We start from the raw sequence: 22,225 nt of genomic DNA, 5'->3' as shown, positions 1-22,225 counted from the left end.
ATGACACTCGAGACAGATGAATTAGCAGAGCATGCTATTCGCATTACTTGAAGGTTTCTTTTCTCCTGCTGTACTTATAGGGTGCTGACATCATCGGTGTTTAGAAAGGGGACTGCGCATCCTGTACTGTGTTCTCTTAGTTGTCAAAGGGACATTTCTTTCATACAGACTTGCACACACACTAACCCCCTTCTACACACACTGAGCATATGCAGGATTCAAACCCCTACCTAACTATGTTATGATACTTGAGGGAGACGCATTTGCAGAGTGCACTATCTGAATTACTGGGCATCTATTCTGCACCTGCAGTATTTATAGGGTGCTGACATCATTATTTCTACAGAGGTATGTACATCTAGTACTACCTGTCAGGTGGGGGAATAGCATATATATATATATGCATTTGCAGCCACCTACTTCAGGGTCAGATATGCACATCGCACTGGCAGGTTATGTTCTATACCATGCTTCGTGACCACAGGACCTCTAACACACAACACAACCAGTCCAGACCACCCCTCCCACATCCAGGACACACACTTTGCTTCCCTGGGAACAGTGCCAAGATATGCAGGTGTTCACATACACCATTCCAGTTGTTAACGTCAGGTACAGGCATATTGTGTGTGGGAACTACTCAGGCCTCTACAACATTACCCTACAGCCACTACAATTTGTGAGTCCATGTGCTATGGCAGAACCACTCACCACAGCCACAAGGGGGAATACATATTGCACCTGACCATCTGCAACATGGGTACTCACTGTTCCACACCAGAGGTAGACTACCATTGTTGATATCTGACCATACCCACATTTCCCTTGGCATCCATATCCCCTCCCACCCCCAGGCAAGGTTGTCACTGCAAACAAACTGTATTTATCAAAAGCAGACTTTACACTTCTGAAGACTGGCGTGGAAGACTTCAAAGGACCCATGCTGGGGGAGTATACAGGCCACTCTGCATAATCCTTGACAATTGCATTCTGTGAGCATGTGGAAGGTTTGCATTGATCATGCTATCCCAAATATACCCATGACTGCTCCACAACAGGACACCTGTCAGGTGTACACCAGTCATATATGAGCTGTCCAACAGACTGAGTGAGCTAATACATTGCAGAGCAGTAGCCCACAGAAGGAGGACATCTCTGAACAGTACCAGCACGACACTTCAATCCCTCATAATCATCACGACACAGTGTTGACAGTGCAATTGTCCAGACAATGCAGATAAGGCTCCCCTCAGTCTGTTATTGATGCCCACTTACTGTTAGAGGTCCTCAGCAACCCTCTTCCAGCACACACCAACAACATGGATGTGGCTTAGCAAATTCAAACCCTGGGATATCCACTGTGTCCCTGCTTGACAGAGGCACAGCACACTAGCCTCACACGGTGCCTTATGTGACCTACTTTACAGTGGCACAGTAGCCTACTGTACTGGGGAGGCGGACGCCAAGCACACTCTGGCTAAGGTGTCATTCCCTAGGGCAAGCAGCCTAGTGTTGACCTCTACACCCATATGTTTAATTGTCAGATGCACATTATTTGTTGCTGAATGACTGTTTGCAGGTCTTTATTGCCATAGCATTCCCTGTTTGTATGAACAACTTGTGTATCTGTGGAAGATGTTTGCATATGGGAGGGATCCACTATATCACGTATTGCTCTGTAGTCATTTAACTGTGTGCACTGGGCAGATTGCTGTAATGTGGTTGGTTCCTGGAATAACACGTACACATACCAGATATGTGTGGCCAACTGCTAAATTGAGATTTGCCCTAAGTGTGTGAGCATGCCCAGTTCAGCCTTCCCATGGCATGTTGTCTGACATATGTCTCATTTATCAAAGTGTGCGAGCATGCCCAGTGTGAGCTTTCCATATGTTGAACTCTGCAGCCCACCACATTTGTGGATGAGTGTGAACTTCAACAATATCTCCCGTTTATGGTTGTGCGTTGTGTGTCATGTCGTGTAGTTACTGTCCAACTGCTTTGTGTGTGAACACAACAGGGATTATACTGTGCCTACAGGGTTTGCATGGGATACTTTGCATACAGTTGTCAACATCCTTTCATACTGACCTAACACTGTAGTACCGTATAGTGTACTGGTTCAGTACTTTCACTGTGGTGGACAGTATCCTGGGCTTTAGTCCTATCACTGCTTTACATTTCTATAGTGAGCACAACAGCCTGGTTAGGGGCCAGTTGTGCACATCTGACCATGGTGCATTATGTTCAGATATGAACTACTTATACCAGGCTTGTCCAACATTGGTAGTGTATTCCACAACATAGGTGTACATTGGTAAACAGTAGCGATGTGCCATAGGCCATTTCTAATGCTAGTCGGAGAGTGTGTTTGTCCTTCGACACACATTGTAAGTGGAGTTTGCATGACATATGTCATGGTTAGTATACTGTGCCTCCGTCTACCTGTGACATAACAGTGATACCCAGGGTAAACCTACCATCTCCCATCCACTCATCACGATTACTCTTGAGGAGAATTGATGAGTGACTCTATGGATAACCTGTACTGGGAGTTTACTCATGAGTGGGGGTGGCTTCTGTGTTATGGATCATGCAGTACAGCTTGTCCTATGTATGTCAGTGCTGGGGTTCAGGTCTCTCATGTGCATAGCTCACTGCCATTCAGATTGTACAAGGAGCAGCATGTTCATTGATTCCAGCTTGGACATGGCTTTATACATCAGGCACAGCTTGCCTCTGGGTGGGCAGTATGGCAGTGTGTAGAGCAGCAGTTTGTTTAATCAGGCAACATATGGCATCTGTTCAAGCTCTTTGATACTCCTGGTGAGTTACTGTTGGGGACTTTACAGTTGATGGAGGTGTCTGCTGAGGTACATCCCACAGGGGCTATTGTAGTCAATTGTAATGCTGATGAAGGATGACTGCAGAGCCACAATGACCTCCCCTTATCTAGATCTGACAACCTTCATGATTAGGTGGGTATATGGTATGTTTCTGTAAACACTGCAGCCATATGTTTGTCCAATGCAGGATATCTATCACCTTGTGTCCCCAGGTCTCTCAATACATGTTAAGTACGTAATGGGTTGACACCTATGTGGTAATTGGTGGGCACTTACTGTATATCCATGGGGGTTGACTATACACTTTTCTGCAATTAGCTTGCTGACATGGCTATGGCACCAGTTTTCTGTTTCTATGTGGCCCTTTTGTGGGATGCTTGTGTCAGCTGGAGGGTCAGATATGGTGGGCAGTTTGTAGTCCTCTGCATACATGTTCAGACACAGTCCTTAGTGGCCTGTTGGCCTGTTGGCCTGTACCTATGGGACATATATACCAAACGAGGGAGGTCCCAGGACCAAGCCTTGTGGGATGCCAGTTATATCTGGTTTGTAGTCTGACATGGCTGCAGCATGTCTGACCATGTCAGTTCTGTCTTTGGTCTGGTTTGCAACCCCTCTACTGACATAGGGCTTTATATTTAAGCTGGTGAGCATATCTATAATGAACACGTAGGGTATTGTATGGAAGCCTTTGCAAGGTCCAGCTACACTGTGTGGACCACATTGCCCTCATCAATGACCTTAATGACTGTTTCAAATGAGTCAAACATGTTTAGGGGCAGGATCTGCACTTAAGAAAGCCACACTGGGTAGGGTCCGGTGTCAGTAGGTCCCCAATATCTTTATGTCTGCGGTACATGCTGATCCTTTCTATAGCTGTGCAGACCAAGCTTCTCAGGATTCTGGGGTGGTAGTTTGCAGTATCCATTCAGGCAACACCTTTGTTGAGAAGGACCACTGTTGTTGTACACTGCTCTTTGGCTACATATCCTGTGGTAAGGCTGACATTGAGCAATAGTGTGATTTGGCATTCCATTCTTCTTGGAGTCCATGTTGGACTCAGCCCAGGACACCATCTCATACCATTGCTGCTGTGTGTTTGGCTTTGTAGATGCTGGCTGTTACCTCAGCATCTGCAATGTCAGGGGGTCAGCAGTCTGCTGGGATAAATATTTTGCATTCTGGGGGGGGGGTTTGCACTGCACCTGTCAGGTTGTATGTTGGCAATATGTGTGTGTGTTTGTTATGTTGTTTGTAATATTTGTGTGATTCAGAGCATATCTGTGAATTCCCAACACGGTTCCTACCATCAGTTGAGTAAGCCTTGGGATTATCCTTAGTGTCCTGTACAATTTGTATCTTCATAGGTTCATAGGTTCATACTAGGCTATCCACCCTAGGGCATTTGTAAGCCTAGACAGAGTGTGTGTGTCTTTCGCCACCCCTTGCTATGTGAATATTATGGCCATTTATGATTTACTTTACTGTGCCTCTGTCTGGACGTGACACAGTGAAGACCCCCAGTGTACATCTATGATCATCCATCCACTTGGCAAGATTCCTGTTGAAGAGTGTCAGTGAGGGGCTCTACCTAACATGGAGTGGAATTCTGTTCCAGGATGTGGGGAGCCTCTGGGTTATGTATCTGTCCCTCTAGCACATCCTATTTCATTATGTGTTGAGGATGACATTTCTCACTCTCACAGCTCCGATGGCTTTGAGTTTTCTGGGGTGGAGCATGTCCATTACTCCTGTGTTGGACATGGTCTTGTACAACAGACATACAATGCCTCTGTGTAGGCAGTATGTGACAGCATTCAGCTGGGGTGTCTACAGCCAGGCAGCATATGACATATATTTGAGACCCTTTATCCTCTTGGTGAGGTACCTTTGAGGTCTTTCTAACTGCTGCAGGTGTCAGGTAAGGTACATCCCAAATGAGGCATTGTACTAGATTATGGGTCTGATAAGAGAACAGTACAGGGGCACAATGACCTCTGTTGACGTAGATGTGAATCCTTTCATGATACGGTGTCCAATATAGACAGTCTTCCTAGCCACATTGGCAATGTGAGTGTCACATAACAGGTTACTGTCCACTTGTGTCCCTAGGTCCCTGATTACTCCTTCCATACATAATGGTTTACCACCTATGTGGTAATTTGTGAGTACCTTGTTTGGTATTTGGTGGGACATTCATACTGTCCAGTGTCTTCAGGATGGCTGGGTGGGGTTTCTGTGTGTGAGAGCATGGTCTGTAGCATGCTACAGACTGTACAGCAGTTTTGCCTACAGTTAGGTGCACATGGGTGGTCTCCGATGCTTCGTGCATTGTCAGTTACCTGGACGTATGGGTGTCTGCGGTGAATATGGATACTCCCCCTCCTTTTATGTTTTGGTCCAGGTTTTGGGGCCATAACGCATGATATGAGGTATAACCTGGTAGTGCTGGTGTGCTGTCAGGAGGCTTGCAGCAGGTTTCTGTCACTGAACAGACATCGATGTTCTCCGTACTGGGGAGGGCCTCAGGAGCATGTATATTGCGGTTTATACGTCTGGCATTGGTCAGCATTACCCTTATGTTTCTTACCACTTATGTTTTCTAGGGTGGTGGGTTAGTCTTTTCAGCCTTGCCTACTTAAGGCTCTATGGAGGTGGCAAAAGCCTTATCCAATATCCAGAAGCCTAGGGGTAACAGGTGCAAGCCATCCCTGGAAAAGCAGCATGGCTTGTCAAGCATGACATCCCAAGCAGACAGACATTAGATCCTCTTGGAATGACAACAGTAATTGTGCCACTTGTTAAAGCTGATCATTCTGTGTTTGTACTGTGACATCATTCTTGGTGAGGGTAGGATGTTGCAAATGGTCAGTGTCATACCGGCCTGGAGTACATACTCAGAGAGCTCATCTATGTCTCTTTTCATGTAGTCCAGGGAGGTACATCTCAGGTCATTCACACCAGCATGGACAATGACTGCATCATATTTCTACTTGCTTTGGGGTGACCTGCGTACTTGTGTTATGTGGCATATTGTAGCAGCCTACAGGCAGCTTACTGTACCCTTTCCCTTGTTCAATCTGGTGAGCGGGACAGCAGTGTGTCTGACTATGGAGTCACCTATTACATCTGTATCAGGCATGTTGTTTCTCCTTCTTGCCTGTGAGTGTTTGGCACACCAGCTTTGTGTACTATGTTTTGCATGTGCTATGTTTGGAGGTTGTGGTAGCTTGGGGGTCTGCTTTGGAGGCCTCTGTTGGTGTGGTGTATTTGTAATTAGGGCCTCTGGGAATGTTTTTCTGTGTTTATGTATTTGGTTTGCAGTTGTGATAGGTCTATGTGGGACTGGGTTTGTGGTGTGTGTGGTTACCTTCTCCTCCTGACTAGTTTTGACAGTACTGAGTTGAGGGAGCTCAGCCTCTGGTTTGGATAAATGGTTGCATCTTTCACATATATTTGTATTTCTTGGGGGGAGTTGAGGGTTGTCTGTGTACTTGGGGCAGGTGTAACATTGCCTCAGGATTCACAGATTCAACTTGTTGTAGCTGGCCTTAGTGGATTGTATTTGTGGACATATTTTATTGCCATACTACTGATCAGTGATTACTTCCCTTTTTATGTTTGCTCTATCATGTAGTAGCTTCCTCATTCTCTTGCATGGTTTGGTAATGGCTGGAGTCCAGCATGCCAGATAACTGAGTGGATGGCATTGTGTCTTGTTGTTATTTGTGATTGCATAATCCAAGCATTCCTGGCTGTGTTCATGAAATACCTGTATAACAGGTTCTGAGGTGTGGCCCATATTTTGCACCTGCACAGGGCCTTTAATGGATTCCACATCAGTTTGGAGGAGTGCAACTTATGCTTTACACATGTTTTTCACTGTGGTTTTCTGACCAGGGACTGTGGTCAGGATGTGTATATCCAGTGTGATTACTCTATGGTCTGGTCTTACCAGTGAGGGATACACTTCTCATCTTGCCATCCAGTACCCATGTTGCTGATTATTGCATCCAGTATGCTTACCCCTCTTGTGGGAGTGGTACGTTGTTCCTGGGCATTTTGGTTTATGGATTCTAGGAACTTTTCTCCTACAGTGTTGGAGCTAGTATAATGTTCCCAGTCTATGTCTGGGTATTTTCAGTCAACCAATATAATGTGGTTTGGGGGGCTTGATATATTCATGTATTCCAACATAGGCCAGGTGCAGTTCCTGGTGTTAGGACAGTAGTCTGTAGCAGGCTATAAACTGGGAAGCAGTTTTAGCCACTGTTACTTGACCATGGCTAGTCCATGCTTCTTCTTGTTGTGGTACCAACATGGGGGTGTGGTTATCCTTGACAATTATTGCTAGTCACCGTCCTTTTGTAGCTTGTTCCATGTTTTGAGGCTGTACAGCACAGTATGAGGTGTAACCTGGTAGTGTTAGGGTGCTGTTGTGAGCCTTGACCCAGTTTTCTGTTACAGGACAGATATCAACATTCTCCATACTGGGTGAGTTTACACTGCACTCATCTTGCTGTTTAGACTTCTGGCATTGGGTAGCATTGCATCTAGGTTCTTATCCCTTGTGGTACCTATGGAGGTGGGTTTGTGTTTTGAGCCTTACCTATTCAGGGCACGCTGTGGGTAACGACAGCCTTTGTCAGTATCCATGAGGCCTGGACTGATAGGTGCACGCCACCCCTAGCAGGTGGAGCATCATGTCATGCTCAGCATGTCATCCCAGGCTGGCACACACTGGATCCCCTTTGACTAACTGCAATACTTCAGCCAATTATTGCAATTGATCATCCCATCATCATATTGTGGCATCATGCTTGGTGAGGGCAGAATGTTAGTCAGGGATCTCAAGTGTGCATATACTACATGGTGTTACATTACTTAACACATGGCATTCATGACTCAGGTGGTGCCGCAGGGCTGCCTCTGTCGGATGCACATATTACACTCCCTGTACATGTTTGAGAGCAGGTTATGTCATTTTAGGCATCCATGTTATTATATGAGTGAGTCAGAGAGGGGTATCATTCCCAGGATTCCTACTGAGCCAGTGTATGTGCTATGCGTTGCCTTTTTGCCAAGGCCAGGGCATACTGGGCACGCCTCCTTCTGCCTACTGGGGCAGGCTCAGGTTGTTCCTCCTCCGAGTCACGCTCTGCCTGTGATGACTTTGGCAATGGTGGGGGGCTGTTTGGCCCGGACCTATGCTGGTCCTGCTGCAGCTGTTTTCGCAAGATCATATTATGTAGCATAGCACATACCATGACAATTTGGGTACATGTAGTTAGTGAGTACTGCAAGGCTCCACCAGATGTGTCCAGACACCAAAACCATGACTTGAGCAGCCCAAACACATGCTCTATTACATTACGTGTTTCTGCGTGTACCTCATTATGGTGTTCCTGTTCAGGTGTGTGTGCGTTTCTGATGGGTGTCATCAGCCACGGCTCCAGTGTATTACCTGCATCCCCCACTAGGTGTCCATGTGGGATGTCCCCATTGGCAAATGTCTGGTACAGCTGCGTCAAATGCCAGATATGGGAATCATGGTAGCTCCCAGGGCAGCCAGCACACACATTCATTATTATGCCCTGGGCATCACACATGACCTGGCAGTTGATGGAGGGGAAGCCCTTGCAGTTAATGTAGGCCCTACCCCGCTCACCGGCTGGTGCTTTGATGCATATGTGCGTGGAGTCTATTGCACCCACTACCTTAGGGTATTCCGCTATTTGCTGGAAGAGACGCATATTGCTGGCCAATACCTCACGGGCACTGGGGAAATATACATGATCACCGACATGTGCTGACATGGCATCCAGGAACTGGTACAGTACCCTGGAGGCTGATGCCTGTGATATCCCCATCATATCACCAGTTGGTTTCTGGAAGGTACCTGTTGCTAGTATTCTTAGGCCAACATATACCTTGGTTTCCACTGGGATGGGTTCCCTTCTGTTGGTTCTGTGTGTGAGGCGTGGCCTGCACAGCTCAACAATTTGCTGCAGGAGCTCTCTGTCCACTCTATAGCACTCTACTATCTCCAGCTTATGTAACCCGTGGTAGGTGACCCTGGGCCTGTACACTCTTCTCCGTCTGCTCACTGTGGGTAGTCTGGCACCATCTGCATTGTCACCACCCTCAGCAAGTCGCCTATGTCTCCTTATGACAGTTATGGCAGCCCCTAGCATTTCTGCTCTGAGTTCAGCTTTTTCAGTTTTCACTTCTAATAGCTTACTCCTGTCTTGCAGTGTTTCTTGAGAGAAACATCTTGCACTGCTGTTTGCAGAGTTTTAAGTGCTTGGCTGAGCTACTATTCTGCCTGTGTAATTGCCTGCTTCTAATTGTTTTCACCTGCTAGCTCCAGCAGTATTCCCTGCTAGCTTCCTACTAATTCTGTTGCTTCCTTTTTTCTTTCTGTTTCCTCAGTGGGGGAGCAACGCATATACCAGCAGAAACATGCTCACAGTGGCTTACACGCACGCACACATGCTTACACGGTTCAGAATCTGCTTATTCGGGTTAAAACACACACACACCAGCGCAAACAGTCTTACAAGTCTACCAACAGGCTCCCACATGCTCAGTCTGCCTTACACGCGCGCACACTGCCCTACCCGTGCCTCATGGTGCACACACGTGCGCATGCACGCCCAGCAAGAAACTTTGGTATAAGCAACAGTGTACACCTTTCATTTCTTGACTTTCCCATGCTTATCTTGTAGCTCTCCTCTTTCCATGATATGTGTCTGACATCTGTCATGTAACACTGACCTCCAATGAACTGCATTTCTTTCTACCATTCCCCCCTGTGATGTCACCTATCTCCTACTCTATTCCTCCCTCTTATGTATCTCTTACACTACTCAGAATGTGCTCATTTGCTATGTGACAGTGGAATTCAGTATCCTAACACTCATTTACATCAGATTGCCTACTAATGCTTAGTTACATCTCTTAGACTCAGCTTCCCCACTTAGCAACCACTAAACGGTGGCCCTGTTGTTTTTGGTCTGCTGGTCCCTGTATAGTAAATCCATGTATTGCATAAAACCCACATTTATGGGTTTATAACCTTCATTTTTATGTTTTATGCAGCGCAACCCATTTACACGGGGCTGCGCTGCATTTAAACATCGGTGATCGCCGAAAAAAAAAAGATTTATTTTTCATATTTGCATCGGGGTACCTTGCTAATGGCCAATATTTGGCCATTGGCATGCTGCCTGACACATATGCACCCTTTATTTGGAGCTGACATGGCTCCATTGTGATTTTTGCAGAAACGTACTCAGTTGTCAACTGAGTACATTTCTGCAGCTAAAATGGCTCTTACACGGGCTGCTTTGGGCTTCGTGGATCGCTAATCTACCTCATTTGCATGCCTTTCGGCTGCAAGTGGGGTGATTAGCATATCCACGCCCACTCCATGTAAGAGACGTTTTAGCTGGTCTCTTACACGGACTTTGGGGCTGTTCCTGGATCGCGAAGGCTGCATGGAGTCTTACACTACTCTTAGACTCCGTGCAAGCCTTCGTGAATCCTGCCCTATGTAAAACTAACGGGGGTGAGTTGTTCAGTGGAAAAGGACATTTTTGAGTGCAAAAAAATCAAAACAATGTTTAACATCAGTATCTAGGCATACAACATAAGGGGATATATTTGCATAGAAATAAAATATATGATTAAGGTGAGAGACAAAAAATATAAGAAATGGAAGAGAGGTCTAGCTACAACTTTGAAAACTGAAATAAACAAGCTAGACATTTTAAGCAGAGTGTGAGACAAGATCAAGAAAATTTTAAAGAAAATGTATATGAAGATATTGAGCATAATAGGAAACCTTTTTATAGGTACATAAGATGTGGAAGGAATAAAGACACACACATTGATAAACTCTGTGCAGGTTCTAAAATTTATTCTCAGAAACAACAGATTATAGATATATTTATAAAATCTTATGCAAAACAGTTTGGCTCTTCAAAAGGGGTGATAAGTTTTCCTAGTGACATCCAGGTAACCCCAGATACTTAAATCAAATTAGATTATGTTGAAAATGAACTGCACAAACTAGATCCAAACAAACCACAGGGAGGAGATGGAATTAGTAACAATCACCTGAGAACACTTCAGCAAGAACTTAAAGTACCATTATATCTGTTATACACTAGGTCATATAAATATGGGTAAATTCCTCAAGATTGAAGACATGCATATTAACCCCGTCTTTAAGGGAAAGGGGGTGGGATAAATCCAGAGTCATATAGACACTTAAGTCAACTTTCATGTTATGGAAAAATAATGGAGAAGATAATATTAGATAAGTTATTGTCAGAATTGGATAAGTTGGAACTTGAAACCATATATCAGCATGCATATTCTGAAAACAGATCTATTACCACTTGTAACATGATGTTCTATAACAATATTATAACAGCTATGAATGAAACATAGTGCTGTGATGTAATTTATATAGATTTAACTTCAGCGTTTGACAGGGTCATACACAAAACACTGATCCATAAATTAGTACAACTAGGTATTGATGTACTCTTGATAAGATAGATAGCTGCATGGCTTACAAATAGGACATGGTAAGTATCATGCAGCAACTGGACAGGTGAAATCCTTGGTTACAGCCAGGGTGTCCCACAGGGCTCTGTCCTAGGCCCTTACTTGTTTAGATTGTATCTTTCAGACCTAACTATTTCATCTAAGGTGTTCTACATCCTATATGCGGATGACCTAAAATTGGGTAAACTGATTACATGTGTTACAAATAAGGTAACTTGACCAAATAGACCACTTGGGCACAGGAGAATAATATGCTGATAAATACAACAAAAACTAAGCATATGAGATTTCCCAGACAAATTGAAAAGTAAATATTTAATACAACACACAGTGATTGAAACTGTAGACTCATTTAAGGATCTGGGTATATGGGTAGATTCTGCTATGAGGTTTTCTAATTATATCAATCAATTTGTTAATGGTAGTTATACAACTATATGTTGTTCAAAAAGATTAATAAAGTCTAGGAAATCAAAAATAACAAAGTCATTGTTTGTTAGTTACATTAGACCCAAACTTGAGTATGGAATAACAATATGGAAATCCTATAAGAAAACCAGCATGAATAAACTGAAAAGGGTACAGTGAAAATACACCAAGGGCAGCCATGGATGGGAAAATTTAAGTTATTATGAAAGACTAAAACATGGGAACTTGTACAGTGTCTCTTACAGATATCTAAGAAGATATCTTATTCAGGTATATAAGGCATTTAGAGAATACTGTCTCTGGGAATGTTTGGGGTTATCAAAAAGTACTAGACAATCCTCAGACAACCTATGTAGAAGATTCTATAGGAATGAAAAGTGTACTAATTAGTTCTCTGAGATAGCAGCTGATGCATGGAATAGACTATCAAATTACATTAAAGCAAACACTAGTTTAGATATTTTTAAGAACAGCCTGGACACTTATTATGGGAACAAATGTTTTGGTATATCAACAAGCTAGAAGGGCATTAATTCCCATGTTTGAAATATTTGTATGTATGTACGTACTATGAGGTACAAGGACAGGCTGCAATCTAATGTATATTTATTTACTGGCATTTGCTTACCAGGAAAGTCCAATTGGGTGCAGGTGCCCTTTTTCAGTCAAGGCCTGGGGAGAAAAGTTCCATGAAGACAATTTAAAGCAGTCATTGCTTAAAACAAAAAAATATAATTCAGTTTCAGTGAATACATACCATAGTAGCCAATATAATAAAATTTGTATTGATGTTCATAAACATTAATATACAAGCATTGTATTGAGAATTTACAGATAGAAGAGTGTTGTGTAATACAGGTAGGGGTCAATTTGGTTGTGCAATTAAAAGTAGGTATAGTAGTTTAAGTACTGCAATAAAGAGAAATATTCGAGGGGGATAAGCAGCTTACGTGATTCGGTGTTTTAAAGGGAGGTATATGAAGGTGATTAAGGATGTTAGGAGAAGCTATGTCCAAGATGAGGATAAGGGACAAAGCCAGTAGCCAGAGAGGAAGGCTTTTAGTAATGGTTTGAAAAAATGAAGGCGTGACATAGACATAATTGGTACAGACATTTTATCCCATTTTATAGCTACATTATTGGAACAGAGATTGACCCCAACAGCCCTTTGTGGTTTGTAAATATCAAGCAGTTGTTTATCGTTTGACCAAAGGGGATGGTTTGGTAGATAGTCTTGTTGTATGGGGCTAATTACTGAGCAGGCAAATGGTGTATAGATGATGTGTGGGTTAAGATGAGCTGGGTATAAAATAGGTGCTGAGAAAGCTCGAGCCAGTCAAGATTTTTTAGTGCCAAACAGTGGTGGGCCTGGTAAGTTTTTTGCAAGCAAATCTGGCAACTTTGTTGCAGCATTGTTCAAGTTTAGAACTAAGTGAGGCTTGTGGGCTGGTCATGATAGGGGTACCCTATAGGAGAGAGGGTAAGAGATAAGTGTAGCCAGAGTTAACTTGGCACAGTTTAAGGGATTTCTTTACTTTATGAAGGGTACTCATTTTTATGTTTTTTTTTTGTTCAAATAATTTTATTCAAAATCTTTTTTACAACAATAAATAATGAATTTAACAGATCAAATAAGAGTGAATTGTATGAACTATTTACAAATATACAATGGCCTCAAAACAGATTTATATAGATTGTTAGTGAATATATTGAAGAGTAGATGGCCAAGAATGGGTCCCTCTGGCATGCTGGAACTGACACGGAGGCAGTTCTGAGGGGAGAGCTCATGGCTAATTAGCATATGCCTCTCCTTCTGTCTGCCTCATTAGCATGTAGCACAGCTATGAGGAGCTGCATGTCTTCTTGCAAAAGCACAATTTTAGGGCCATCCATAAAAATTAAAAAATATACCCTGTAGTAACCTTTATAAATTACCTCCTTGTATTTTCTTGATTTTGAGCATATGTATTTTTCCATGGTATCATTTTCAAGTGAACTTTAATATTTAAAAGTTTAATTGCAATACAAAATTCAACTGTGTACATCACTACATAGAAAAATAGATTAAAAGCTGGCTAGGCATTTTAATTCTGTTCATGAAAATTTATGGCTCTAAGTTTATTTATTCTCATTCCTTCATGTTTTCATAATCAAAGCTCTAAGCTAAATTTAATTGTACACAGATTATTTAAATGTTCAAATGTTCAGTCATAGTGTATTTTAATATGATGCATTTAGCATGTTTCTACATATAATATATCTTATATTTAGACAATTCATAACCTAAATGGTATGGACATTTCCAATATAAATGCTTTACAGTTATCCTGCATTAAATATTTGTTGTGAATTAAGAGAAGAACATTGTTGCAGTTTTAATGGAGCAATAAGAACAATTACTAGAGCATTTATTTACTTCTGTTATTACTACAGCATTTATTTACATCTGTTATTACTACAGTATTTATTTACATCTGTTATAATAATGGCTTATAGGCTCTGCCTATGCAGCGGCTTGGTAAGAAGGAATGCAAACCCCTTTCATTAATGCCAACACTCTATTTTGTGTTTATAGATTTCACACACTTTAAAACTATTCATAGCATAAACTGTTATAAATATAGCATCAGTGCCTTTATCTTGATATTGTAACAAGTCCCTTCTGTCCATAGCCTACAATTCCTGTATGATGCACTTGATTACGTCCCTGTTATATCCTCTATGCACAAACCTACAGCCCAGCTTATTCAACTCCTTTTCATAATTCTGCTGCTTACTCACAAATTATCTTAATCCTTAAAAGATGGGATTGTCTGGAGTCCTTCTAAAAATACATGTGAGATTTTTTTTCAAACACCTTTATTGAATTATCACTTGTTTCATAGGCAAATTCACATTCATATAAAGTAATCAAACTATATTAACATAACAAACATTATATGTCACACATATTGCTATAGGTTCATAGGTTCATACTAGGCTATCTTCCCTAGGGCATCTACAAGCCTAGCCAGAGTGTGTTTGGCTTTCGCCACCCATTTTAAAATGAATTTTGCTATGCCCGTTTTCGAGGTTAATATACTGTGCATCTGTCTAACAGTGACACAGAAGTGATACCCGGAGTAAATCTACGATCTCCCATCCACTCATCAAGATTCCTCTTGAAGAGAGTCAATGAGGGACTCTGCCTAACCAGGACTGGGATTTTATTCCAGAGTGAAGGGAGCCTCTGGGTTATGAATCTGTCCCTCCAGCATGTCCTATTTATTTCAGGGCTGAGGTTCAAGTCTCTCGAGTGCGTAGCTCGATGGGATTTGGATTTTCTGAGGTGCAGCATGTCCATTAATTCCGGGTTGGACATGGCTTTATACGTCAAGCACTGATCGCCTCTGAGCAGGTGGTATGCCATTGAGTAGAGCTGGAGTTTCTTTAACCAGGCAGCATATGGCATCTGTTTGAGCCCTTTGATCCTCTTGGTGAGGTACTTTTGGGGTCTTTCCAGTTGCTGCAGGTGTCTGGTAAGGTACATCCCAAAAGGGGCAGTGTACTCAATTATGGGCCTGATGAGGGATGAGTAAAGAGGCACGATGACTTCCCCTGATCTACATGTGAATCCTTTAATGATTAGGTGGGCTATATAAAATGTTTTTCTAAAGACTTTGGCCACGTGGTTGTCAAATGAGAGATTGCTATCAACTTGGGTCCCCAGGTCCCTAATTACTTCTTCTGTACTTAATGGATTACCATCTATGTGGTAATTTGTGGGCACTTTGCTTTTGCCGAAGGGGATGACTATACACTTTTTGGCGTTTAGCTTGAGGCCATGGCTCTGGCACCAGTTGTCTGTTTCTATGAGGCCCTTTTGTAGGATGCTTGTGTCAGCTGGAGAGTCGATTATGGTGCCCAGTTTGCAGTCATCTGAGAACTTGGTCAGCCCCAGTCCTTCCATGTTGGCTGTACCTCAGAGAAATATATACCGAACAAGAGAGGTCCCAGGACTGAGCCTTGTGGGACACCACTTGTAACTGGTTTGGAGTCTGACATGGCTCCAGCAATTCTAACCATGTGGGTTCTGTCCTTGAGCCAGTTTGCAACCCATCTAGTGACATAGGGGTTTATGTTTAAGCTGGTGAGCTTATCTATAATGCCCGAGTGGGGTATTGTATCGAAGGCTTTTGCAAGGTCCAGGTAGGCTGTGTGGATCACCTTCCCCTCATCAATGGCCTTGGTGACTGTTTCAAAGAAATCAACCAGGTTTAAGAGGCAGGATCTGCCCTTAACAAAGCCAGTCTGGGTAGGATCCAGTGTCTGCAGGTCCCCAATATCTTTATTTATGAGGTCCATGATGATCCTTTCCATAGCTTTGCAGACCAAGCTAGTCAGGCTTATGGGGCGATAGTTTCCAGGATCCATTGAGGCACCACCTTTGTGGAGTGGGACCACTGTTGCTGTACGCCACTCTTTGGGTACATATCCTGTAGTAAGGCTGAGATTGAACAGTAGTTTTATGTTTGGATTTAGTTCTTCTTGGAGTTCATGTAGGACGCAGCCCGGGACACCGTCTGGTCCCATTGATGCTGTGTTTTTTGCTTTGGACATGGCGGTTCTTACCTGAGCATCTGAGATGTCAGGGGGGCAGTACTCTGCTGGGATAGATATTTGCCCTTTTGGTGGGGAAGGGGGGAGGAGTTTGCGCTGAACCTCTCAGCTAGGATGTTGGCAATGTCTGTGTGTTCGGTGTATTTTTTGTCATTTTGGACTAATTCTGAGCATATCTGGGAATTCCCACCCAGGTTTCTAACATAACTAAATAAAGCCTTGTGATTATCCTTAGTGTCCTGTGCAATTTTTCTCTCAAAGCTGGCCTTAGACGATTTTATGAGTGCCTGTAGTTTTTTGCTAATACTGATCAGAGATGCCTTCCCTTTTTGGGATTTTGCTCTATCATGTAGTAGATTCCACCTTCTATTGTATAGTTTGTTTATGGCTGGGGTCCAGCAGACAGGGCGCCTGCCTTTGGAGGATTGGGTCTTGGTTTTGTTTGGGATTGCATGATCCATGCGTTCCTGAAGGTGTTCTTAGAATGCGTTTATAAAGGATTCTGCGGTCTGGGCCGTATTTTCCACAGGCCTGGGGGCTTTGAAGGATTCCACCTTGGATTTGAGGAGTGTGAAATTTGCTTTAGAGAAGTTTTTCACTGTGGTTTTCTGGGCAGGGGCTGGGGTCAGGATGTGAATATCTAGTGAGATTTGTTTATGGTCTGATCTTACCAGTGAGGGATACACTTCTGGTCTGGAGCATAGAGTCCCCATGGTGGTGACGATAAGGTCCAGTATGTTTTCCCCTCTTGTGGGAGTGGTAACAAGCTGTTCCATAGCATTTGAGTTTATAATTTCTAGGAACCTTTGGGCTAGGGTGTTGGAGCTAGAGTAATGCTCCCAGTCTATGTTTGGGTAGTTGAAGTCACCCAATATAATGGTGTTTGGAGAGACCTTCATATTTTCCAGTGTTCTCAGGAAGGCTGAGTGGGGTTCCTGGGTTTGGGAGGGTGGTCTGTAGCAGGCTATAAACTGGAAGGCAGTTTTACCCACTGTTAGTTGCACATGGATAGTCTCTGATGCTTTGTGCTGTGCCACCAACCTGGAGGTGTGGGTATCTTTGACGAATATTGATACTCCCCCTACTTTTGTGGTTCGGTAAAAGTTTTGGGGTCGAATAACACGGTATGAGTTATAACCTGGTAGTGCTGGGGTACTCTCGGAAGCCTTGAACCAGGTTTCTGTTACTGCACAGATATCGATGTTCTCCATGCTAAGGAGAGTTTAGAGTGCGTGCATCTTGAGGTTTAGACTTCTGGCATTGAGTAGCATTACTCTTAGTTTCTTATCCCTTGTGATACCTATGGAGGTGGGTTTGTCTTTTGAGCCTTGCCTAAAAAAGGCACTATGGGGGTGGCAAGAGCCTTTGCCAATATCCAAAAGCCCAGGGGTGACAGGTGCAAGCCATCCCTAGCGAAGCATCGTGGCTTGTCGAACATGTCATCCCAGGCTGACAGGCATTGGATCCCCTTTGAATGACACCAATACTTAAGCCAATTGTTGAAATTGATCATCTTGTCTTCATATTGTGGCATCATTCTTGGTGAGGGTAAGATGCTACTCAAGGTCAGGGTCATACCAGCCTGGGCTACATGCTCAGAGAGCTCCTCTATGTCTCCTTTCATGTAGTCAAGGGAGGTACATCTCAGGTCATTCACACCAGCACGGACGATGACTGAGTCATATTTGTACTTGCCTTGGAGTGACCTGAGTGCTTGTGTTATGTGGCGGATCCTAGCACCCAACAGGCAGCTCACCGTGACCTTCTCCTTATTCAGCCTGGTGAGCGGGACGTCAGTGTGCCTGACGATAGAGTCACCTCTTACTAGTGTATCAGGTGTGTTGTTTAGCCTTAAGGGCTGTGACTGTTCAACACACTGGCTTTGTGAGCTATGTGTTGCACATGTTTTGTTTTGGGGTAGCGGTTGCTTGGGTGTCTGCTTTGGAGGTCTCTGTTGCTTAGGCAGATTTTTATTTAGAGCCTCCGAGTATGTTTTTGTGTGTTTATGTGTTTGGTTTGCTGTTGTGGTAGGTCTATGTGAGATTGGAATTGTAGTGAGTATGGTTTCCTTCTCCTCCAGACTGGTTACGCCAGTACTGAGTTGAGAGAGCTTAGCCTCCAGTTTGGCTATATGGTTGCATCTCTCACATGTGTTGGAATTTGTTGGGAGGAGGAGAGGGTTGTCTGTGTACATGAGGCAGTTGTAACATTGCCTCAAGATTCCCAAATTCACCAGCTGGACTGGAGAGGAGATTGACAACTGACCTTTGAACATGCTAGAATAGTATTGGGAATTCCTTTATAATTGAAAAAAGGGCCAATGGGGAACAAGGTACTCAAGGGGAGTTTGTGAGGGTGTAGTGCTTTTAATTTTTTAGTGCTGACTTATATAATTGCTTTAGTGAGCAACTGCCAGGCTTTAGAGTAGGAACAGGGTGTTTATTATGAGAACTAGATCAGTTCTAAGGGAAAAAGTGAAGAGCAGACTTTGTGGAGACGAGAATGGTTTAAACCCAATTAAGAGGCGTTGCCCGATACTGCGCTATGTGCAAAATTGCGCAAAGCCACGCTAAAGCGGGTTTTATACAGGGGGGACTTGAAAGAGCTATACATTTTCCCAAAACGGCCAATAGACTACCAGATTCTTGTGCTGGGAACACTCCTCCAGGGATAGATAGGCTGCTCTAAGCTCCCCTCTGCCACTGGTGAACAAAGAAGCCTCCCTTTATCCAAGAAAGGAAATGAGCAACACATGAACTTTCCAAAAGTCCAGAATATAGCAAAGCCTGTATTTGGACTACTCTAGGTCAGGAAAGACGGGAAACAAGGATAATTTTTTTTTTTTTTGCAACAAACAGCAGGAAAATGCAATAAATATGTAACACAGGCTAGCACACTTGAGTGTGTAGCCTCAACAGGTAAGTGCAACAAACAGGGCAAACTTTAAAAGTGCAGGTGCAAAAACAACTTTAAACAGTTTAAAACAGTTCAAGAAGCAGAAATACTTGCAGTTTAGCTAGATCGGACAGTCGTCCAGGTAGTAGTAGCAAAAAAAGCACTTTTTATCAGGTTAGCAGTTACTCTTTTAGCCTTTCTGCTGCTAGCACCACGCTGCAGGACCATGAGGAGCTTGGCTGAGTAGTAACAAGTGCAAAAAACGAGCCAAAGCGGGTTTTATACAGGGGGACTTGAAAGAGCTAGAAATTGGCCCAAAACGGCCAATAGACTACCAGATTCTTGTGCTGGGAACACTCCTCCAGGGATAGATAGGCTGCTCTAAGCTCCCACTGCCACTGGTGAACAAAGAAGCCTCCCTTTATCCAAGAAAGGAAATGGGCAACACAGGAACTTTCCAAAAGTCCAGAATACAGCAAAGCCTGTATTTGGACTACTCTAGGTCAGGAAAGACGGGAAACAAGGATTTTTTTTTTTTTTTTTTCTTTTTTGCAGCAAACAGCAGGAAAATGCAATAAATATGTAACACAGGCTAGCACACTTGATTGTGTAGTCTCAACAGGTAAATGCAACAAACAGGACAAACTTTAAAAGTGCAGGTGCAAAAACAACATTAAACAGTTTAAAACCGTTCAAGAATGCAGAAATACTTGCAGTTTAGCTAGATCGGACAGTCACCCAGGTAGTAGCAGAAAAACACTTTTATCAGGTCAGCAGTTACTCTTTTAGCCTCTCTGCTGCTAGCACCACTCTGCCGGACCACGAGGAGCTTGGCTGAGTAGTAACAAGCGCAAAAAACGCACCAAAGTGGGTTTTATACAGGGGGACTTGAAAGAGCTAGAAATTGGCCCAAAACAGCCAATAGACTACCAAATTCTTGTGCTGGGAACACTCCTCCAGGGATAGATAGGCTGCTGTAAGCTCCCAACTGCCACTGGTGAACAAAGAAGCCTCCCTTTATCCAAGAAAGGAAATGGGCAACACAGGAACCTTCCAAAAGTCCAGAATACAGCAAAGCCTGTATTTGGACTACTCTAGGTCAGGAAAGACGAGAAACAAGGAGAATGTTTTTTATTTTATTTTATTTTTTTGCAACAAACAGCAGGAAAATGCAATAAATATGTAACACAGGCTAGCACACTTGAGTGTGTAGCCTCAACAGGTAAATGCAACAAACAGGATAAACTTTAAATTACAAGCGCTAAAGCTGGCCTTAAAGCAGGGGGTTAGAAAGAGATAGGAAATGCCCCAAAACAGCCAAAAAGCTACAAGTTACTGGGCTGGAAAAACTCCTCAAGGGACAGATAGGCTGCTCAGAGCTCCCCACTCTCACTGGTGAACAAAGAAGCTTCCCCCTATCCAAATAAGGATATGGGCAACACAGGAACTATGACACAGCCCAGAGATCAGCAATACCTGAAGACTGGACTATTCTAGTTCAGTAAAGGCGGGAAACAAGGATTTTTTTTTAAGTAGCAGAAATTAGGTACAGAAACAAAGTAAATGCTTTAATTAAGCTAGCGCACTTGAGTGTGTAGCCTACTGGGTCAGTGCACAATTCATACAAACAAAGCTAGATCCAGTCGGCCTGAACCTAGTCTATGCTACAGCAGACAATGTGTATCGATTTCAGAAAGAAACAGTTCAAGTAAGCATGCGCAATAAGCCTTTAACCAGATATTCCCAGCTCAGAAGGGCAGAATCTAGCCTCTCCTCCCACAAGAGTGCAGACCACAAACCTTCTTAATGTAAAATAACTGGCCTGAAGCGCAAGTCCTTAACCTAGAACTAATACACTTCTAGAATAACAGACACTGAGCCTTCAATCAGCAGTTCCCAACTTAGATGGATGTACGCTACCTGTCCTGCCACAACAGTGCAGACCACAAACTTTCCTAATGTAAAACAACTGGTTTGTAGCCCAAGTGCTTAAACCAAGGGCCTTAGAATAACAGTTACAATTTAATCAGGCTACTAACAAGCAGTAATAAAGGCAGCAGAATAAATTTAATTGAGTACTTTTAAAGCAAAATAAGGTAATAAAGTAGGAAGAAACACAAATACAGTAAGGCAGTTAAAGTGCAAAAACATTTTTTTTTCATATAACCTAAGCAATATTACATAATATTACATAACTTATTCAAGTATTGCTTTTTAAACAAAAAACATCTTCATTAAACCATCACTTACTACATAGACAATCATATATTTATATAAATGAAAATAAACCACACCAACATAATCCTAGTTGTAAGCATTTTACATCACAAACCATACTGACACACTCCCAGTTGCAAACATTATACATAACGTATAATCTACAAAGAAATACATGTGAGATGATAGCAGTTTCAAACAGAAAGTTCTTACCAAATGGTTTATGATATAACAATATTGTTTACTACAGAACTGTAACAAATGTGTTGAATCATTACTTTCAGAAAGTCAACAGAAAGTAGGTGGTACTTACTGTCCACGGAATATTAAAACCATTGTTTAAATACTTTATAAATTAATGGAAGTCTGGGTATTTTCCTTTCTAGACCACCCAGCAGTCATCCATGAAATACCTCTACATGTCCCTTTGACATAAATAGGAATTGTTTATTTAATCTCTTGTTACACTTTTTCCAAAACACCACAAATTTTCATCACTGCAGTACCTAGAAGCAGTAAATAGTCTGATCCATAAAGAAAATCATATCTTGTCAACCAGGTTATGACTAAACCCCTTAAATTCTGGCAAACATAAAAGGAGTGGCCAGTCAAATAAGTTAATCTTGTAGAAGAATTATGTTTTTTTCAGCTAGCTTGTTAAG

The sequence above is a fragment of the Protopterus annectens genome, chromosome 9.part0, assembly GCF_019279795.1.
Source record: "Protopterus annectens isolate FY-2018-M chromosome 9.part0, PAN1.0, whole genome shotgun sequence".
In the NCBI taxonomy this organism is placed as follows: domain Eukaryota; kingdom Metazoa; phylum Chordata; order Ceratodontiformes; family Protopteridae; genus Protopterus; species Protopterus annectens.
This window is presented reverse-complemented; position numbering follows the sequence as displayed.